Genomic DNA, 19,128 nt, shown 5'->3' on the forward strand with positions numbered 1-19,128 from the left:
TGTTTTATAGTTTTTAGTACAGTTTTTAGGTACAAGTCCTGTACCTCCTTTGATTAAATTTATTTCTAAGTGTTCTATTCTTTCTGATGCTTTTGTAAATGGGATTGTTTTCTTAATTTCATTTTCACGTTGTTCATTGATAGCGTAATAAAATACAATTGATATTTATGTGTTGATCTTTGTATCCTGCAACTTTGCTGAAATCATTTATTAGTTATAATAGTTTTTTTCTGTGGATTCTTGAGAATTTTCTATGCATAGAATCATGTCATCTATGAATAGAGATTGTTTAGATTTCTCCTTCCCAATTTGGATGATTTTGTTTCTTTTCCTTGTCAAATTGCTCTGGCTAGAATTTTCAGTACAGTGTTAAATAGAAGTGGTGGGAGCAGATATCCTTGTCTTATTCCTGATATTAGGGGGAAGGCATCATATCATTAAGTATGATGTTAGCTGTGGGGTTTTCCTAGATACCCTTTATCAGGTTGAGCTAGTTTCCTTCTATTTCTAGCATTCTGAGTAGATTTTTTTTTTTTTAAATCATGAAGCAGTATTCAATTTTGTCAAATACCTTTTCTGTATCAGTTGAGATAATCCTATTTTCTCCCTGTCATTCTATTAATATGGCATATTACATTGATTTAGCTTTATATGTTAAACCGCCTTGCATTCCTGGGATGAATCTCACTTGCTCATGGTGTATAATTCCTTTAACATGCTGCTGGGTTTAGTTGGCTAGTATTTTGTTGAGGATTTTTGCATTTATGTTCATAAGGGATATTGGTCTTTTTTCTTTTCTTGTGATGTCTTTGTATGGTTTTGATATCAGGGTAACATTGACCTCATACAGTAAGTTAGGAAGGAGTTTCTCCTCTTCTATTTTTTGGAAGAGTTTGAAAAAGATTCATTTTAATTCTTTAAGCATTTGATAGAATTCACTAGTGAAGCTTTCTGGGCCTGGGATTTTCTCTGTTGGAAGTTTTTGTTGTTGTTTGGTTTGGTTTGGTTTTAAACTGATTTAATCTCTTTACTTGTTACTGGTTAATTCAGAATGTCTGTTTCTTCATGAGTCAGTTTTGGTAGTTTTTGACTTTCCAGGAATTTGTGCATTTCATTTAGGGATTTGTTGGCATATAATTGTTCATAAGTATTTTCTTATAATCCTTTTTAGTTCTGTAAGGTTGGTGGTGAATCCTCACTTTTTTTTAAAGATTTTATTTTTAAGTAATCTCTATACCCAATATGGGGCTCAAACTTACAACCCCAAGATCAAGAGTCACATGCTTCACTTACTGAGCCAGCCAGGTGCCCCAATGTCCTCACTTTTGAAAGTGTTTCTGACTTTAGTAATTTGAGTCTTCTCTCTTTTTTTCTTGGTCTGTCTAGCTAAAGGTTTGCCAATTTTATTGATCTTTTCAAAGAACTAATTTTGGTTTCATTGATTTTCTCTATTATTTATCTATTCTCTATTTCATTTGTCACCACTCCAACTTTTAGTATTTCTTTCCTTCTGCTTGCTTTGGGTTTCATTTTTTTCATCTTTTTATAGTAACTTAAGACAGAAGGTTAGGTTGTTGATTTGATATCTTTCTTCATTTTTAATGTAGGAATTTAAGCTATAAATTTCTCTGTGAGCACTGCTTTTACCACATGCCCTAAATTTTGGTATGTTGTGTTTTTGTTTTCATTCATCTCAGAGCATTTTCTATTTCCCTTTGATTTCTTCTTTGACTTATTGGTTGTTTAAGAGTGTGTTAATTTATACATATTTGAATTTTTCAGATTTTCTTCTCTTACTGATTTCTAATTTCATTCCATTTTGTTTGGAGAACATACTTTGTATTATTTCAGTGTTTTATGTATATTTAGACGTGTTGGGGTCTAACATTTGATCTATGCTTGAGAATGTTCCATGTGCACTTGTGAAGACTGTGTATTCTTCTCTTGTTGGGTGGAATGTTCTAAAGATGTCTGTTAGGTCTAGGTAATATAAAATATTATTCAGGTTTTCTGTTTCTGTTATTGAAATTGAGTTGTTAAACTATCCCACCGTTATTATTGGGCTGTCAGTTTTCCTTCACTTCTGTTTTTGCCTCAAAATTTTGAGGCTCTGTGGTTAGGTGAATCTATGTTTTTGACTGGTATATCTTATTGATGGATTTTCCCTTTTATCATTGTAATTATATAATGTTCTCTTTATCTCTTGTAATAATTTTTGTCTTAAGGTCTATTTTTCTGATGTTAGGATAGTGACTCCAGCTCTCTTTTGGTTACTGTTTGCATGGAAAATATTTTCCCATCCTTTAACTTTTTTTTTTTTAATTTTTTTTTAACGTTTATTTATTTTTGAGACAGAGAGAGACAGAGCATGAACGGGGGAGGGTCAGAGAGAGAGGGAGACACAGAACCGGAAGCAGGCTCCAGGCTCTGAGCCATCAGCCCAGAGCCTGACGCGGGGCTCGAACTCACGGACCCCGAGATCGTGACCTGAGCTGAAGCCGGACGCTCAACCGACTGAGCCACCCAGGAGCCCCCCATCCTTTCACTTTCAACCTGTTTATGTCTTTGGCTCTAAAGTGTAGGCAATATATAGTTGGAGCATGTTCCTGAACCTATTCTGCCAATTATCTTTTAATTGAAGAATTTGATTTATTTACATTTAGTGTAATTGTTGATAATGAAAGACTTTTAACATTTTGCTATTTGATTTTTTTATACATCTTATATGATTTTTGTTCTTCATTTCTTCTCCTACTGTTTTCTTTGTGCTATTTAGATATTTCTAGGGTACCATTTTAATCTCCTTCTTATTTCTCTTACAAAATATAGTTATTTTCTTGGTAGTTTTCCTGGGGATTACAACTAATTTATAACAATATAATTGAATTAATAACAATTTAGTTTCAATATTGTACAAAATCTCTTTGCTTCAATGTAGCTGCATTTCCCTTCACTGGTATTGTTATTTTCACAAGTTATATCTTTTACATTTTGTACTCATCATCACAGATTTATAGATTCTTCTGTTTGGTAATTATCTTTACATCATATAGAAAAAGAAGGAGGAACCAGAAATACATTAATGCTGAATTTTATATTTATGTATACAGTTACTTTTACAAGTATTCTTTATTTCTTTCTGTGGATTCAAGTTATTGCCCAGTGTCCTTTCATTTCAGCCTGAAGGACTTCTTTTAGCATTTCTTGTAAGACAGGTTTACTAGCAACCAACCCTCTGTTTTTGTTTATTTAAAAGTGTCTTGGGCACCTGGATGGCTCAGTTGGTTAAGCGTCTGACTCTTGGTTTTGGCTCGAGTCATGATCTCATGGTTCATAGGTTTAAGCCCTGCGTTGGGCCAGAGCCGAACAGTGCAGAGTCTGCTTGGGAGTCTCTCTCTCCCTCTCTTCCTCTCTCTCTGACCATCCTCTGCTCTCTCTCTCTCAAAATCAATCAATCAATCAATCAATAAACTAACTAACTTTAAAAAAAAGGTGTCTTAATCTCTCCATTTTTGTGGAATATATAGTTTTATATATATTTATGTAAAATATATTTCACCGTATAGAGAATTCTTGGTTGAATTTTTTTTCTTTCAGCACTTTGAATATATCATCCAGTGTTTCTAAGCATCCATGGTTTCTGATAGGAAATCAGCTGTAATCTTATTGAGGATCCCTTGTATGTGATGAATCACATCTTTTGCTACTTTCAGGATTCTTTGTTTTTTTGATTGTTTGATTATGGTATTTTGTTTTGTTTTAAATGTTTATTTATTTATTTTGAGAGAGACAGTGCACACATGAGTGGAGTAGGGGCAGAGAGAGAATCCCAAATAGGCTCTGTGCTGGTGGCCCCTAACACAGGGCCTGATCCCACAAACCATGAGATCATGACCTGAGCCAAAGTCAAGTGTTGGTGGCTTAACCAACTGAACCACCTAGGCCGCCCTATTATGGTTTTTACCAAGGTGGATCTCTCTCTGTTTTTTTAAGTTTTTATTTAAATTCCAGTTGGTTAACATACAGAATAATATTAGTTTCAGGTATACAATATAGTGATTCAACACTTTCATACAACATTTCCATATAACACCATACAACATGAACATTATATGTTCATCATAACAAGTGCACTCCCCATCACCTGTTTAACCCATCCCTCCCCTCCACTCCCCTTTTGATAACCATCAGTTTGTTCTCTATAGTTTAAAGGGTGGATCTCTCTGAGTTTATTCTATATGAAGTTTATTTAGCTTCTTGGATGTGTAGATTTGCATATTTAATACATTAGGGAAGTTTTTTGGCCATTATTTCTTCAAATATTCTTCACTCACTTTTGGCGAATGCCCTCAACACTCAGGCAGGTAGTTTACAACTCTGCCTTCACTATCACTTACTGCTTGTACAGGCCTAAAGTTCAGCCAGAGGCGAGAGCTGAGGGTCTTCTCAGGTCTTCTCCAAGCATGCACCCACCCCTGGACAAACACATGGACTTCTAGACTCCCAGGAATGTGTGGGAACTTTTCTACACTGTTTCTCAAGCATCTCATTCCCCAGCTTTTATTCCACAGCTCTTTGGTTTGTCTGTGATTTGTTATCCAACTGTTAACCCTCTCACCTAGGTGGCAACAGCTAATTCACTTGCCTTTGAGACTTCCTCCACCTCTAGTAGCTGCCTCATCCCTGGGTTTGTTCTCAATAAGAGGAAATAAAGGCGAGCCTTTTGAGCTGATCTTTCAGGGGGCCACCAGACAGATCAAAGCAACAACCATGATTCTTTAAGAATTAATTTTGTATCTAGTACCTAAGTATAGGTTCTGAGAATTTGTACTGGGAATGTAAGCTGTTGTCTTCAAGGCTACAACTGGGCTGGGGAGTGGGAAATGGTGCCAAGATAAGTTAAAACACCATAAAGCTCTCTTACTGACACTGCTGGGTTTTTTCCTTGATTAAGCATTCCCTGGTTGCTGTAAGCCCCTGATTCTGATAAAGCTGATTTTGACAGTTTTTGTTAGTTTAATCACTGCTTTTGTGAAGGGATGGGATTTTGAAGTTCCCTACTCTGTCATTTTCATGGACATCACTCTAAGTAAATAACCTTTTAAGAGTGGCTTATTTCCCTCAGCCTAATGACTACGATTTATCCAAGTTGTTGAATGTATCACCAGTTTGTTCCATTTAATTTCTGAGTAATATTCCAATGTATTGGTCTATGCGATTTGTTCATCCACACCTTCATTGAGAGACATTTGAACTGTTCCGATTTTTGGAGATTGTGAATAGAGTGTTTATAAATATTCTCATAAAATTTTGTGTGAACGTGTTTTCATTTATCTAGGGTAATTACCCATAAGTAGGGTTGCTGGGTCATAGGATAAATGTGTGTTTAATTTTATAAGAAACTTTCAGTCTGTTTTTACAGAACACTGTACCATTTTTCATTCCCACCAGCAATGAATGAGGGTTCCAGTTCTCCATGTCCTCGTGAATACTTGATATTTCCAGCCTTTTTTTACTTGAATCATCCTAACAAGTAGGCAGTGGCATGTCATCAAAGTTTAATATGTATTTCCAGAATAGCTAATGATTTTGAATATTTTTTCTGTGCTTATTTGATGTTCTTATAGCCTCTTTAATAAAGGATCTGTTCAAATCTTTTGTCCATTAAAAAAAAAATTTAATGTTTATTTATTTTGAGAGAGAGAGAGAGAGAGATGGCAAGCAGGGGAGGGACAGAGAAAGAGGGAGAGAGAGAGAGCGAGAGAGCGAGAGAGAGCGAATTCCAAGCAGGCTCTGCACTGTTAGTGCAGAGCCTGACTCAGGGCTTGAACTCACAAACTGTGAGATCATGACCTGAGCCGAAATCAAGAGTCAGATGCTTAACTGGATGAGCCGCCCAGGTGCCTCTTTTGCCCATTTAAAAAATTTTCTTTTAAGTTTATTTATTTTTGAGACAGAGAGAGACAGAGCATGAACGGGGGAGGGTCAGAGAGAGAGGGAGACACAGAATCGGAAGCAGGCTCCAGGCTCTGAGCCATCAGCCCAGAGCCTGACGCGGGGCTCGAACTCACCAACTGCGAGATCGTGACCTGAGCCGAAGTCGGACGCTCAACCGACTGAGCCACCCAGGCGCCCCACTTTTGCCCATTTTTAAATTGGATTGTTTCCTTCCTGTGATTCTGATAAAAGTATTTTTTTCAGAAATGTGATTTTTAAACATTTTCCCCAGTCTGTTACTTCTCTTTTCAATTTTTTTTCTCTTGCAGAGCAAATATGTTTAATTTTGACAACAGCCAGTTTCAAATTTTTCCTTTTATGACTGTGTTTTTGGTGTCACATCTAAGAATTCTGTATTATCTAACTCTGGTCATGAGGATTTTCTTCTATGTTTTCAGAAGTCTGATTATGGTGTGTGTGTGTGTGTGTGTGTGTGTGTGTTTCTTTAGATTTATCCTGTTTGGGATTCATTGAGCTTTTTAAAATCTATGTCTTTCACCAAACTTGGGAAGTTTACAGCCATTATTGTTTCATGGTTTTTTTCTACAGCACTCTTTCTTCTTTCCTTCTGAAACTGTGATGACGTGGCTTTTTGATATTGTCCTACAGGTCTCTGAGATTCCGTTAATTTTTCTTAATTTTCTTCTCTATTATTTAAATTGGATAATTTCTATTTAACTGCCTTCATGTTTACTGATTCTTTCCTCTGTCATCTCTATGGGCTATTGAGTTCATCTAATGATTTTTAAAAATTTTTTCAGTTCGTTACATTTTTCAGTTCTAAAATTTGTTTATTTTTAATTTTTTTAATGTTTATTTATTTTTGAGAGAGAGAAACAGAGCATGAGTGGGGGAGAGGCAGAGAGAGAGGGAGACACAGAATCTGAAGCAGGTTCCAGGCTTTGAGCTGTCAGCACAGAGCCTGACGTGGGGCTTGAACTCACGAACTGCGAGATCATGACCTGAGCCAAAGTTGGATGCTTAATCGACTGCACCACCCAGGTGCCCCAATCAATAAAGTATTTTAAAATTAAAGTTATGTACATCATTTTTTTCAGATACAATGGTATTGCACATTTAATAGACTATAGGATAGTATAAACATAACTTTCATATGCACTGGAAAACCAAAAAATTCATTTGACTTGCTTTATTGTGATATTGACTATTGTTGTGGTCTGGAACCCAACCTGCAATATCTCTGAGGTATGGCTGTAATTTATGAGACTATCTCTTAGTTTGCAAACAGAAATTTTTCCAAGTCTCCTTTCTGTTTACTTCCGATTTTTTGGTATTGTTTAAGGAACTCTACATTTTTTAATTTCTATTTGTAGCCAGGTTCTTGATGAATTTTATAAATATTTCTCTATAAATATTTCTATAACTAAAGAAGGTGCAGTAACTACTTCAGAGTGTAACTTTCTAAATAACTCTCTAATTGTACTTACTAGTTAAATTATTCAAATCCTATACATATTTGTACATCCTGTTTCTATTTCATTTTCAAATTTTCTAAGAGGTATATTTAAGTCCTTATATTTCTAGTGGCTTTATTAAAATTTCTTCTGTTTGTTGCTTTTGTTCTCACAATGTAGCTGATTTAGAGTTCACTACATAAATATTTGTGACAGACATGTCTTCTTTTGTGCATTGTACATTGAAAACTTTAGTTTTTACCCCATCCTTCTTTGACACTTTTATCTCCTTTTTGCTTTGATGTGTATATTATTACTTCTGCCCTGTTTGTGTTATGTGCCTGTATTGCTCTTTGTGGCCTCATCCTCAATCTTCTGTTGTTGGTAATGTTTTCTTTAAGTGGTATACTGCTAAAGGCAACATCTAGCTAAATGTTGGTGTTTTTATTTTGTTAATCTGAAATCTCTAACTTTTAGGGGAATTCAGGAAATTCATATTCAGTATGGTAACTGATTTGCTTACTTTTATTTGTTCCATCATAGTTTATGCATAAAATGTTGCTTTCCTTTTCTACTTATTATTTTCCCTAGCTTGCTCAGCCTATATACATTCCTCTTTCCCCCTCCGAATCATTTTAAATGTCTACTGTTATTAAATTCCCTGTATTTTCTCTTAATCGTCTATAGTTTATTTAATTCCCTCTCCATATAAATAACCTTGTTTGTTCAGTTCGCCAGCTTATAAAATTCTGTCATGTCTTAGAATTGAGGATTTTGATGACAATATACTAGATTTATGTGTCATGTCGATAAGTGATTCCTAAGTACTTTCAACTTGATTTGAAAACTTAATGTCTTTCTTTGGGTTAGGTGAAACTATTTTATTATGTTTTCCCCACTGTTTATGGATATAAAACCCCATGCGGACCCAGCTGGGGAGCTTCCATACCTCCAGAACAAAGGAACATCCTAAACACAAAGGCCAGAGGTCTGAGTGAAGCTCCTAGAAGGGCCTGGGCACTTCCACTCTTTCTCATTCATTCTTCTCATCTGGGAGTTCTCAGTCTTTAGTTTGTATAAGAATTACTTGGAGGGCCTATCAAAACACAGATTGCTGGGCACCACCAGGATTTTATACTCAGTAAGTGTGGGAGTGGGCAAGGATTTGCATTTTTAAGAGATTTCTGGGTGATGTTGACACGGCTGGTCGAGGAACCACACTCGGAAAAATCACTATTTCAGATCTGATTCTTCCCCTAGAGGTCCCATCTCTTAGCTTTCTCTATCAAGGCTGGCCACTCTCTGACCCTTTGCCACCCTCCTGTCCCATGCCTCACCTAAAGTCCCCACCCTCTGCATCTCTTCCATCCTAGGACTTCATGGACTGAAGGTAGAAGGTTGTAGCTCTCAGCCATGGCTTTGGTCCCATCCCCAGTGGTCTCCCAGGGCAGACATCATGAAGGCACATCTCCTTTCCATCTCCAAAGACCAGGGGAGCTAAAAAGAACAAGTGGGTCACAGATGATAAATTTCAGTATGGGCCACTTGGCTGAATATATGTGGAATAATGAGTGCTTCCTTCATCATCTTACATTTTTACATCTTTTTCTGATGGCCTGGCAAAGCCAAGAAACACCCAGCCAAAGAACTTTCAAGGCAGGGAACTGCCAGCAGAGAGATCCTTCAGCCATTCAGCCTAACTCTTCAAGGGGATGAGCACAAACACCTCACCCACTTGCTCTGGATCCCTTCCAGCACCACACAGGGCTGTTAATAGAAAGGGGATGTTGAAAACATTCAAAATGAAAAAATTCTAAGGAGGGCTTACTGGCTTGTAGACTGTGTGTGTGTGTGTGTGTGTGTGTGTGTGTGTGTGTGTGTTTGAATCTGTGCAGCTATATATGCTCTTTATGCATCTAGATCCATCACTGAGTCCAGCTACACTGCCCTCTTTAATGCTTCTGTTCTCACCAACATCCTCCCACCCCAGATCCTTTGTGTTTGCTGTTCCCCATGCCTGGAAGTCTTTCTTCTGAATCCTCTGATTATGGCTCCTCTTGTACTTCAGGTCTCAGCTCAGATGTTCCTTCTCAGAGAGGCCTTTCCTGTCCACTCAGCCCCACCCCTCAGCCCTGTGTGGCCCTCCAGAGCCCCTCTTCCTCATTTTAGTTATTCCCCAGAGCCCTTGGTTTTCCCTTAAATCATTTTGTTTATTTATTTGGACTTTTCCCCTCCTTCTCCCCCATGGGCTGTGGATTCCAGGAGAGCTGCGATCTTGGCTGCGTTAGTCACTACATGGTCCTCAGAGCCCACTGTGGGCCTAGCATACTATAGGCTCCTTGTAGGAATATCAGTAAATGTCCTGTTGCACTTAGATTCAATCTAGAAGTGAGACCCACACCCTTGGTTCTGTTGAACCAATGAAGAATTCAAACTGGGCACAACAACAAAAAGAGCAAGTAACTTAACCCAGTCATTAGGTTCATTGGGTTCATTGGGTTCATTGAATCGATTGAGGGCAGGAAGAAAGGAGAGGGGCTAAGCAATGCCCCTTACACACTGAACCAATCAGAAGCTGGGTCTGAGCACTCGAAACACGCCTATACCAGAGCAACTAATCATAATGAAGTGGTGGCCAACAGAGAAGCCATGCCCCATGATGAAAATTGCCCAGACAGCCTCAGAAACTAAGCCAAGGGAAGTCCCAGGGCCATTAAGTAGGTTTGTGAGGGGTTATTGGAAAAGAGTGGAGAGTTGAAGTGTATGTGGGTGGAGCGGGGTGAGAGAGTTTATTTTTTTAAATTTTTTTTAACGTTTTTATTTATTTTTGAGACAGAGAGAGACAGAGCATGAACGGGGGAGGGGCAGAGAGAGAGGGAGACACAGAATCGGAGACAGGCTCCAGGCTCTGAGCCATCAGCCCAGAGCCTGACGCGGGGCTCAAACTCACGGACCGCGAGATCGTGACCTGAGCCGAAGTCGGACGCTTAACCGACTGAGCCACCCAGGCGCCCCGGGGTGAGAGAGTTTAGAAGAGGAAAGTGAAGCAGCTGAAGGGAGAAATGGGGGGGGGGGGTACAGAGAGGAATTATGAGAGGATAGAGGAAGATTGAATTGTGTCATAGAACCAGCAAGGGTATTATACAGGAACAAGGAGGTGTAGTGGGTTCTGGCTTGGGACAGTGTCCATTTTCAGTGCTTTTCTACGTAGAGGGGTTGGTTCAGCTGATCCTCATTTCCTGGGAATTCAGATGTTCCCTATCTGGGACCCATTTCCTGTCTGCAGATTCTGCCCGTTCAGCGTTTCTTCCTCAGGCCAACGTCCATGGCTACTGTCACTGAACCCACAAACCTGGAGTTCAAAGTCACTCCAACGCAGCCAGTCATCCTGACGTCCTTGAATCCCCCAGAAAAGGATTATTTGTTCCTCTCCATCATTGCCTTCTTCTTCTTCTTCTTCATTATTCTGTTGGCGATCCCAGGTCTCTTGTTCTCCCTCAAGGTGGGCACCATCTAGCTACCACCAACTCACATTGTTCCCAGATATACCTCCTCTGTCCTTTCCCCCCCACCTGTTCCTCCCCAGGGACCTCTTCATGGTCCTCCTGGAGAATTTACTCCCTCCTTCTTCATTATATAGCTGCCCTTACTCCTCCCCAGGGCCTCTTCTCTGCTCCTCTTCCTTTTTCCACTGGGGGACTGAACCAGCCCTTACCTCCCTCACACCAGCATTCCTGGACTTACATTCCTCAGCTCTCCCCTGGGTTGCCCCTCCCCATCTCACTCCACCCTTGAAACATTCCCACCAGGTTGCCTTCATACCCACAGACCTGGGAAGCCAACTTTCATGGAAATCAGAGGAAGGCACAGATAAATTCCAGACTGGCCTTGGCCTTCAGCATCTCAAGCATCCTGGTGGGCTCCATTATGATCATTTGCTCCATTGTAGCTGCAGTCTTGAAACAGAAAATATGAGGTCATACTGAAAGCTCACCTCCTTCAAAAAGTCATGAACTGTACCTCCTAGAGCCTTTGAACTTGGACATCAATAACCTATTGTAATGGAGGAAGTCTCCCCTCCATTAGCACTTTTTAAGAGCAATAAAGTTTGAGGAGACTTGTGCTTTCTGCTCATATACACATGTGTTCACATGCTTTTGTGTGTCCGCTTTGCTGAGTACCATAGGGCTTATCCATATATTCAGTGAACATTTATTGGGCAACCACTTTAGTGTGCCAGGCACTGTTTTAGACCTTGGTGATTCGGTGCTGATTCTGATAAATGAGGTATTTGCTTCTATAAAACTTATATTGAGGGGACACAGAAAAGAGTAATATAAAGCAGCAAGGTAGCTGAGGGCAGCACTGTCTAATAGAACTTTCAGCAACGATGGAGCCATTCTATCCAATATGGTATTTACTGGCCAAGCACCTGGAATGTGGCTAGTACAACTGAAGAACTCAATTTTTTAATTTAATTATAATGTATTTAGATTAAATTTGCCACATGTGGTTAGTGGCTACTGTCCTGGACAGCACAACTCTAGTTGGTGGTCAACATTATGAAAAAGAAAAAAAAAAACAGGATAAAATTGGGTGAGCAGGAAGAGGGACTTATGACAGAGTGGCTCAGGAAAGCCTTCACTGGGGACCTAATATTTGAGCTGTGACCTGAAGTGAGAAGAGAGAGCCACAGAAACATCTGGAAGAGAGGGCTAAGCAGAGCAGTTAAGTGCAAAAACTCAGGTAGGAAGGAGCCTGCCTTGTCCCTGGAATAGAAAGATTAGTGGGGCTGGGGTGAGCCATGGGAGTACTATAAAGTGAGGTCAGAGGAGGCCAGGAGGCAAGTCACAGCATCAAGGTCACAGGAGGAAGGCTGGATTTTAAGTGTGAAGTGAAGCCATTAGAGGTATTAAACAGGGAGAACACAGGCTCTGGTTTGTTTTTGTTTTTATTTTTTTTTTGAAGTTTATTTATTTTTGAGAGAGAGACAGAGCATGAGCTGGGGAGGGGCAGAGAGAGAGGCAGACACAGAATCCGAAGTGGGCTCCAGGCTGTCAACACAGAGCCGGACGTGGGGCTTGAACCCACGAGCTGTGAGATCATGACCTGAGCCTAAGTCAGATGCTTAACTGACTGAGCCACTAGGTGCCCGGGCTCTGGTTTGTTTTTAAAAGATTGAGTTCAGGGGTGCCTGGGTGGCTCAGTCGGTTGAGCGGCCGACTTCGGCTCAGGTCATGATCTCGTGGTCCGTGAGTTCGAGCCCCGCGTCAGGCTCTGTGCTGACAGCTCAGAGCCTGGAGCCTGTTTCAGATTCTGTGTCTCCCTCTCTCTCTGCCCCTCCCCTGTTCATGCTCTGTCTCTCTCTGTCTCAAAAATAAATAAACATTGAAAAAATTTTTTAAAAGATTGAGTTCAATGTCTAAATTGAATGCAGGGGCACCTGGGTGACTCAGTGGGTTAAGCAGTTAAGTGTCTGACTCTTGATTTTGGCTCAGGTTCATGATCTCATGGTTTGTGAGATGGAGCCCCCTGTCCGGCTGTGCCCTAGGTGTGGAGCCTGCTTAACATTCTCTCTCTCCCTGTCCCTCTGCCCCTCCCCCACTCGCTCATTTGTGTGTGTGTGTGTGTGTGTGTGTGTATGCATGTGCACTTGTATGCACACATACACACTCAAAATAAATAAAATAAACTTAAAAAAAACACAAAAAATCTAAGCACAATATTAAAAAATGTTCATTGGACTTTACAAATTTTAAAACTTCTTCTTATGAAAATGATGTGGTTTGAAGTGGAGCTTGGCAGCCAAAGGCCAAGAAAGAATTCTTGAGAAAATTTCAGTGCAAAAGGGTGTTTTTATTATAGCACAGGGACAGGAAGCATGGGCAGAAAGAGCTACACTGTGATTGTGAGAAGTGACTGATTATGTAAGATTTTCTATCCTTTGGAGGGGAGGGTGATGTTAGGGTTCCAGGAAATTGAGTCTATAGGTTTCTGGAGGTCTTGCTATTGGTAAGATTGTTTTTTTTTTTTTTTTTTTTCTTATAAATCATTAAGGCAGTTGCAAACTGATGGAGACTCAGGTCCTGCATGACTGTGATCTCTATCAGTTAACCACTTGTTTTCCCCTTTCTTTGTTCCTGGAGAGCCAGGAATGGCACACATATCCCACCTGGGGGGAGGGGTGCAGGGTGTTAGCTTGTGCTTTGCCCTCAGCCCTCCTTTTGCTCCCTCATCAACAAGACCACTAAGTGAAAAAGCAAGTCACATGCATACACACACACACACACACACACACACACACACACACAAATGAGCGAGTGGGGGAGGGGCAGAGGGACAGGGAGAGAGAGAGAATGTTAAGCAGGCTCCACGCCTAGGGCACAGCCGGACAGGGGGCTCCATCTCACAAACCATGAGATCATGAACCTGAGCCAAAATCAAGAGTAAGACACTTATCTGCTTAACCCACTGAGTCACCCAGGTGCCCCTGCATTCAATTTAGACATTGAACTCAATCTTTTAAAAACAAGGTGTGCAGGGATCTGTTTTTAGTAAGTCCTCCGGGTGGCTCTGATGTATGTATGCTCAAATTTGTGAATCACTGGGCTAAAGTGACCATTTAATAACATCTAAACTGAGCACTGTTTAGACTGGAAGGGGAACTGTCAGTAATATGCTAGTACCTGGCTGATCTGACTGGACAGCACAGGCACAGGGTGTAGTGCCATACTGGAGAGCAGGGGTGGGTCTAGGGAGACAGAGGAAGCACACAGGGTTTCTAAGTTACCCAGAGAGTGGAATATAGGGCCAGCAAGGGTATTATATGGGATCAGGGAGTGTCACGGGGTCCAGTTTCCATCAATGGTGGCCGTGGTCACTGTGGGGTGGGTATTTCCAGGGCCCTCCTGCTGATGTGGTCTCTTCTATGGCCCCCCGTTACTCAGCATCTGCTGACCCTTCTTGGTTTCCCTGCAGACCTCATTCTGTCTGCTAGAGTCCAAGCTACTGATGTCCGAGACCCAGAGTTCAAGGTCACTGTGATGCAGCCCATCTACAAGACAGCCTTCAACATCTCTGCAAAGGACTATACACTGCTTTCCCATTTTTCTGTCTTCTGCTTCTTCCCACTGGGAATACTAGTGTTCTCCTGCTTGGTGGGTGGGGATAAACCATTGTCCCCCCACTCTGGGGAGTACCCCTAACCCCACCCCATCCCCCTTTCCACACCCTGGCACCCCTTGCCCAGCACCCCACCTGCCAGATACTAGCCCCAGCCATTCAGCACCCCGCCCTCCTTGCTACCCTGGGCCTTGTTCCCACCCCATTCACCACCCTGCTGACTCTGCTTCCTCCTGAAGATCCCCTCCATACCCCATTCCATCTGGTCCTGCCTGGACCCCCTGCCCCACCCTGCTTCATTGCTTCCTCCTCTCCTCCACCTAATCCCTCCACCCCCAATCCCCATTATAGTCTCCAGCTTCTCTCTTGTGGTTCCTTACCCTGTTTCACCCCTTTTTAGGAAAATATCAGCCTGTCTTCACTTCCACAGGCACAAGAAGCAAATAGTTTGGAAGACAAAGTCATAGCAAAGAAAAATGCTTTGCTGGCCTTGTGCTTCAGCATTGTGGCCTTCATTCCAAGTCTGTTAATGTCCCTGTTCATCTTTATGACACCAGACAATAGAAGAACCACGAGCCAGGACACCTCTTTGGCATGCTCTGTGCCCTCACAGTGCCAAGTCCTTCCTGCTCTCCTGGGAACCTTTGGAGTCAGGCTTGGACATTAGTGAGCTGCCCTGCCCCCTCCACCAGCACTTCTGAGATCAGTACCTACGATGCCTTCTGCATGATTGTGCATATTTGTGTGTGTGGTTGGGATATGCCCTTCCACAGCCCTGTGTACTAACAGCTCCTGTAAGTATCCTGGGAATTTCATTTATTTGTTCAGCAGCCATTATTGCACACTTTCTGTGTGTTAGGTATTGTTCTAGAGCCTAAGAATGCAATGCTGAACAGGACAGATTAGACCACTACCTCACAAAATACATGTTATTTTGACAGAAGCTAGGACATAAATAAGAAAGTGCAAATCAGTGAAATCACTCCAGAGCATCATAAATAATTTAAAGGAAATAAAACAGAGAAGCTGGGGAATGGGAGGTATACATGATAATGTGTTCAGGAAAAGCCTCTCTTAGGAGGTGACGTTTGAGCTGTGGCCTGAAGCATGAGAAGGAGAGGCCTATGAAAGTATCGGGGAGAAGAGAAATCCAAGCAGACAGAATACCAAGTATAACTTCCTGAGATAAAGAAGAGTAGGAAAAAGGGAGAAGCCAGCATGCCTGGAGGACAGCCACGGGAGTATGTTAAGTCCATATAGAATGGTCATCAGGAACAGACCCCCCAGGGTCATGAGGTCATGGTGCTCATGCCCATGGTAAGGAGTGTGGATATCAAGTGTGAAGAGAAGCCGTTGGAGGTGTAAGCAGGAGAGCCCAAGATGTGACTTCTATCTTAAAATATCCAAATTCCATACCTGTACGATTTAGGGTCATGGAAGACCGTTTTCCTTCCATAACAGTCATGGATAAAGGGATAAACTAAAAATTCACATTTTAAAGGCATCAACGAGCTATGGAATCTAAAGAGTAAACTCTGAAGAATTTAAAATCCAACGAGGGAACTATCTCTCTTAAGTAAGCAGAAATCAGCAGCTTTTCTTTCTCGGGATTTTTTCCAAATGTCTGTCCAGATGGATTAAGGACCGAGCCTGTGACAGAGAGACTGTTCTGAAGAAAGAGAAAACAGCAAAGTTTTCCAAGGCCAAGTGGGCTGGTGTGACAGATTGAGAGCTGGAGTGCCCCCAAGTTCACAGCTGATAAATACAATATCTGAAGTCAAATTATTTCCCTGGGCTTAGCAACATCCTGGGTGCAGGAGAAAAGATCAGAAAAATCAAAATCAATTTGATAGAACTCATCCAACCTGAAGCACAGAGAGGAAAAGGAAGGGGAAAAAACCGTCATAGCTGCCACTGGAGTCCTTGGGTTAAAAAATTTCAATATTTGAAGAGATAATGGCTGACAAATTTCCCTAAATCATGAGAAACGTGAACCCATAAATTCAAGAAGTTCAGAAAAGTCCAGAGAGAAAAATTTAAAGCAGCTGTATCAGTCAGGATTCCCCAGAGAAGTAGAACACAGAGATAGAGATGCAGAAAGAGAGAGAAAAGAGATTTATTTTAAGGAACTGGCTTATGTGGTTGTGGGGACTGGCAAGTTGGAAATTTCTAGCACAGGCTAGTAGGCTGGAAATTCAAGTGAAAGGTTGATGTTGCCCTCTGAAGTCCAAAAACCACAGGGCAGCCCAGCAGGCTGCAAATTCAGGCTGGATGTCTGTTTACAGTCTTGAGGTAGAATTTCTAATTTTCCAGGAAACTGCAAGTGTTTGCTCTTGAGGCCTTCAACTGATTGGATGAGGCCCACCCACATTCTGAAGGGTATCTGTTTTACCTGAAGTCAACTGATTGTAAATGTTAATCACATCTACAAAATACCTTTACAGCAACATCAAAACTAGTGTTTTGCCAAACAACTGGGCATCATAGCCTAGACAATTTGATACATAAAACTAACCATCACAGTAGCCGCAGAAAAAAAGATACCTGGACTTCAAAGGAACAAAAATAATTAAGACTATATTTTCCCCCAACTTTATTGAGGTTTAATTGACAAAATTGTAAGGTATTTAAAGTGTAAAATGTGATGATTACATATATATGGAAAGGGTTCCCCCCCATCAAGTTGATTAACACATCGTCACTTGACATATTTATTTACCATTTTTGTGTGTAAGAATATTTACATGTACTCTCTTAGCAAATTTCGATTGTACAATATAGTGTTATCAACTGAGGACTATATTCTAATAATAATTAGAGGGGCACCTGGGTGGCTCAGTCAGTTGAGCATCTGACTTTGGCTCAGGTCATGATCTTACAGTTTGTGAGTTTGAGCCCCATGTTGGCTCACTGCTGTCAGCATAGAGCCCCCTTTTGATCTTCTGTCTTCCTCTTTCTCTGCCCCTCCCCACTCACGCACTCTCTCTCAAAAATAAATAAACATTAAAAAAATAAATAATTAGAAACCAGGAAACAATAGAATGACATTTTCAAAGCAGCCAAAGAAAAAAGTCGTCACACCTGGAATGAAAAAGACATCAGTGGTGGGTGGCTGGCAAGCTGAGAGAACAGCCAGGTGAAAGTACCTAACATTTAATAACATAGTTTTTGTTTTCCTGTATTTATGTTTATGGTTATTCTCTCTTTATGGTGAAATATACCATTCTTTTTAAATTATTTAAAATTTTTGGAAAGATACTGGTTATAAAGTGATTTAGAGTTCCCTTGTTAAAAAATTGTTTTTATTGAGGTATAATTGACATATAACATTATACTAGTTTCAGTATTTGTACATATTGCAAAATGATCACCCCAAAATGTCTGATTAACATCCATCACCATACACATACAGAACTTTTTTTCTTGTGATGAGTAAAGTTTCCTTTTGAAAGCAATTTATTTACCTTTTTTTTTAAAGTTAGTTAAAGAGAAGTACTATGTATGTCATAGTACAACTGGGAATAGTGGCAACTTAGACAAGATTGTTCTGCCCCATTCTATTATTCACATTAATCTGACAAACAAGAATTGTACCCAGATGAAGACATGGGCCCAGAGTGGAAAGAAGAATGAAACCCCAACAAAATACATTTCCCTTCTATGCACAATGTATAAACACACACACACACTGCAAAAATCAGAAAGCATGTGTATTTAGCCAAAGTAAAATGTATTTAGTTGAAAAATGTCCTGATTTCTTTTTTAAAGTAGGCTCCTATGCCCAGTGTGGGGGTAGAACTCATGACCCAGAGTTGTATCTCTCTCAGCTGAGTCAGCCAGGTGCCCCTCTTGGTGGTTATTTATTTATGTAGGCATGTATGTATGTATGTATGTATGTATGTATGTATGTATTATTCCCAGCCTTGCACTGTGGAGTTACAGAAGTGCAGAGCAGGGGAAAGGGAAGGCCTTGAAATGGTGGAAGATACACCCCACGGTGGAGAGTGACTGGGAGGTCAGGCTGGTGGCTTCCATGTCCCTCAGCAGGTGGGTCTCTTGGGTCCTGAATAGTATACTGTTGGCTTGAATCATGGCTAGAAGTTCCCTGGCTGGTAAGCCCCTTGGCTGAAAAGTGCTTTGTTGTGCCCTGGGCTAGTAAGCCAGATACTAAGGGCAGGAAAATAAGATAGACAGCGGCTATGCTCATGGCGAGTCAGCACAAGTAAGAACCAGGGCTAGCTGTGAAAATGTCCCCACTTCCACTCCCTCACTTGTGTCATTTTCCTTGGCATCCCTGGTTTGTGGGGGTGATGGGTAGACCTGGTTTCAGCATGCCAGCTGATGGGCGGGGATAAAGGTAGGGGGGAAAGGCCAGGGCTGGGAGGCTGGAGCCACTAAGGGAAAGCCCAGGTTCCTGCTCATTACCTGATGAAGGAGGAGTTGTGGTAAGCCTACAGCAGTTTCTAAAAGTTGAAGTGGTGCTAGTATTTCTATGGAAGGAAGCTAAACAAGACAGGACGGGACCAGATGCGCTGTCAACTCCTCTACGACGTATTTAGACTCTCTGTAGGTGTGCATGTATGCAGAGGAGGCT

At 41.0% G+C, this 19,128-nt stretch overlaps 1 protein-coding gene across 6 annotated transcripts in view; it reads left to right on the forward strand.

Moving 5' to 3' along the window:
• Positions 1–19,128, forward strand: part of ATP4A (ATPase H+/K+ transporting subunit alpha) — a 93,842-nt gene that overhangs the window by 53,364 nt on the left and 21,350 nt on the right. The window contains exon 1 of one of the 6 annotated variants that reach the window (XM_042919002.1): positions 15,314–15,328. The exons of the other annotated variants lie outside the window; for them this stretch is intronic. The gene's annotated coding sequence lies outside the window, so the exon portion shown is untranslated. Of the gene's footprint in view, positions 1–15,313; positions 15,329–19,128 lie in introns of those variants that run through there. 6 annotated transcript variants of the gene reach the window in all.

Source organism: Panthera leo, chromosome E2 (genome assembly GCF_018350215.1).
Source record: "Panthera leo isolate Ple1 chromosome E2, P.leo_Ple1_pat1.1, whole genome shotgun sequence".
Classification (NCBI taxonomy): Eukaryota; Metazoa; Chordata; class Mammalia; order Carnivora; family Felidae; genus Panthera; species Panthera leo.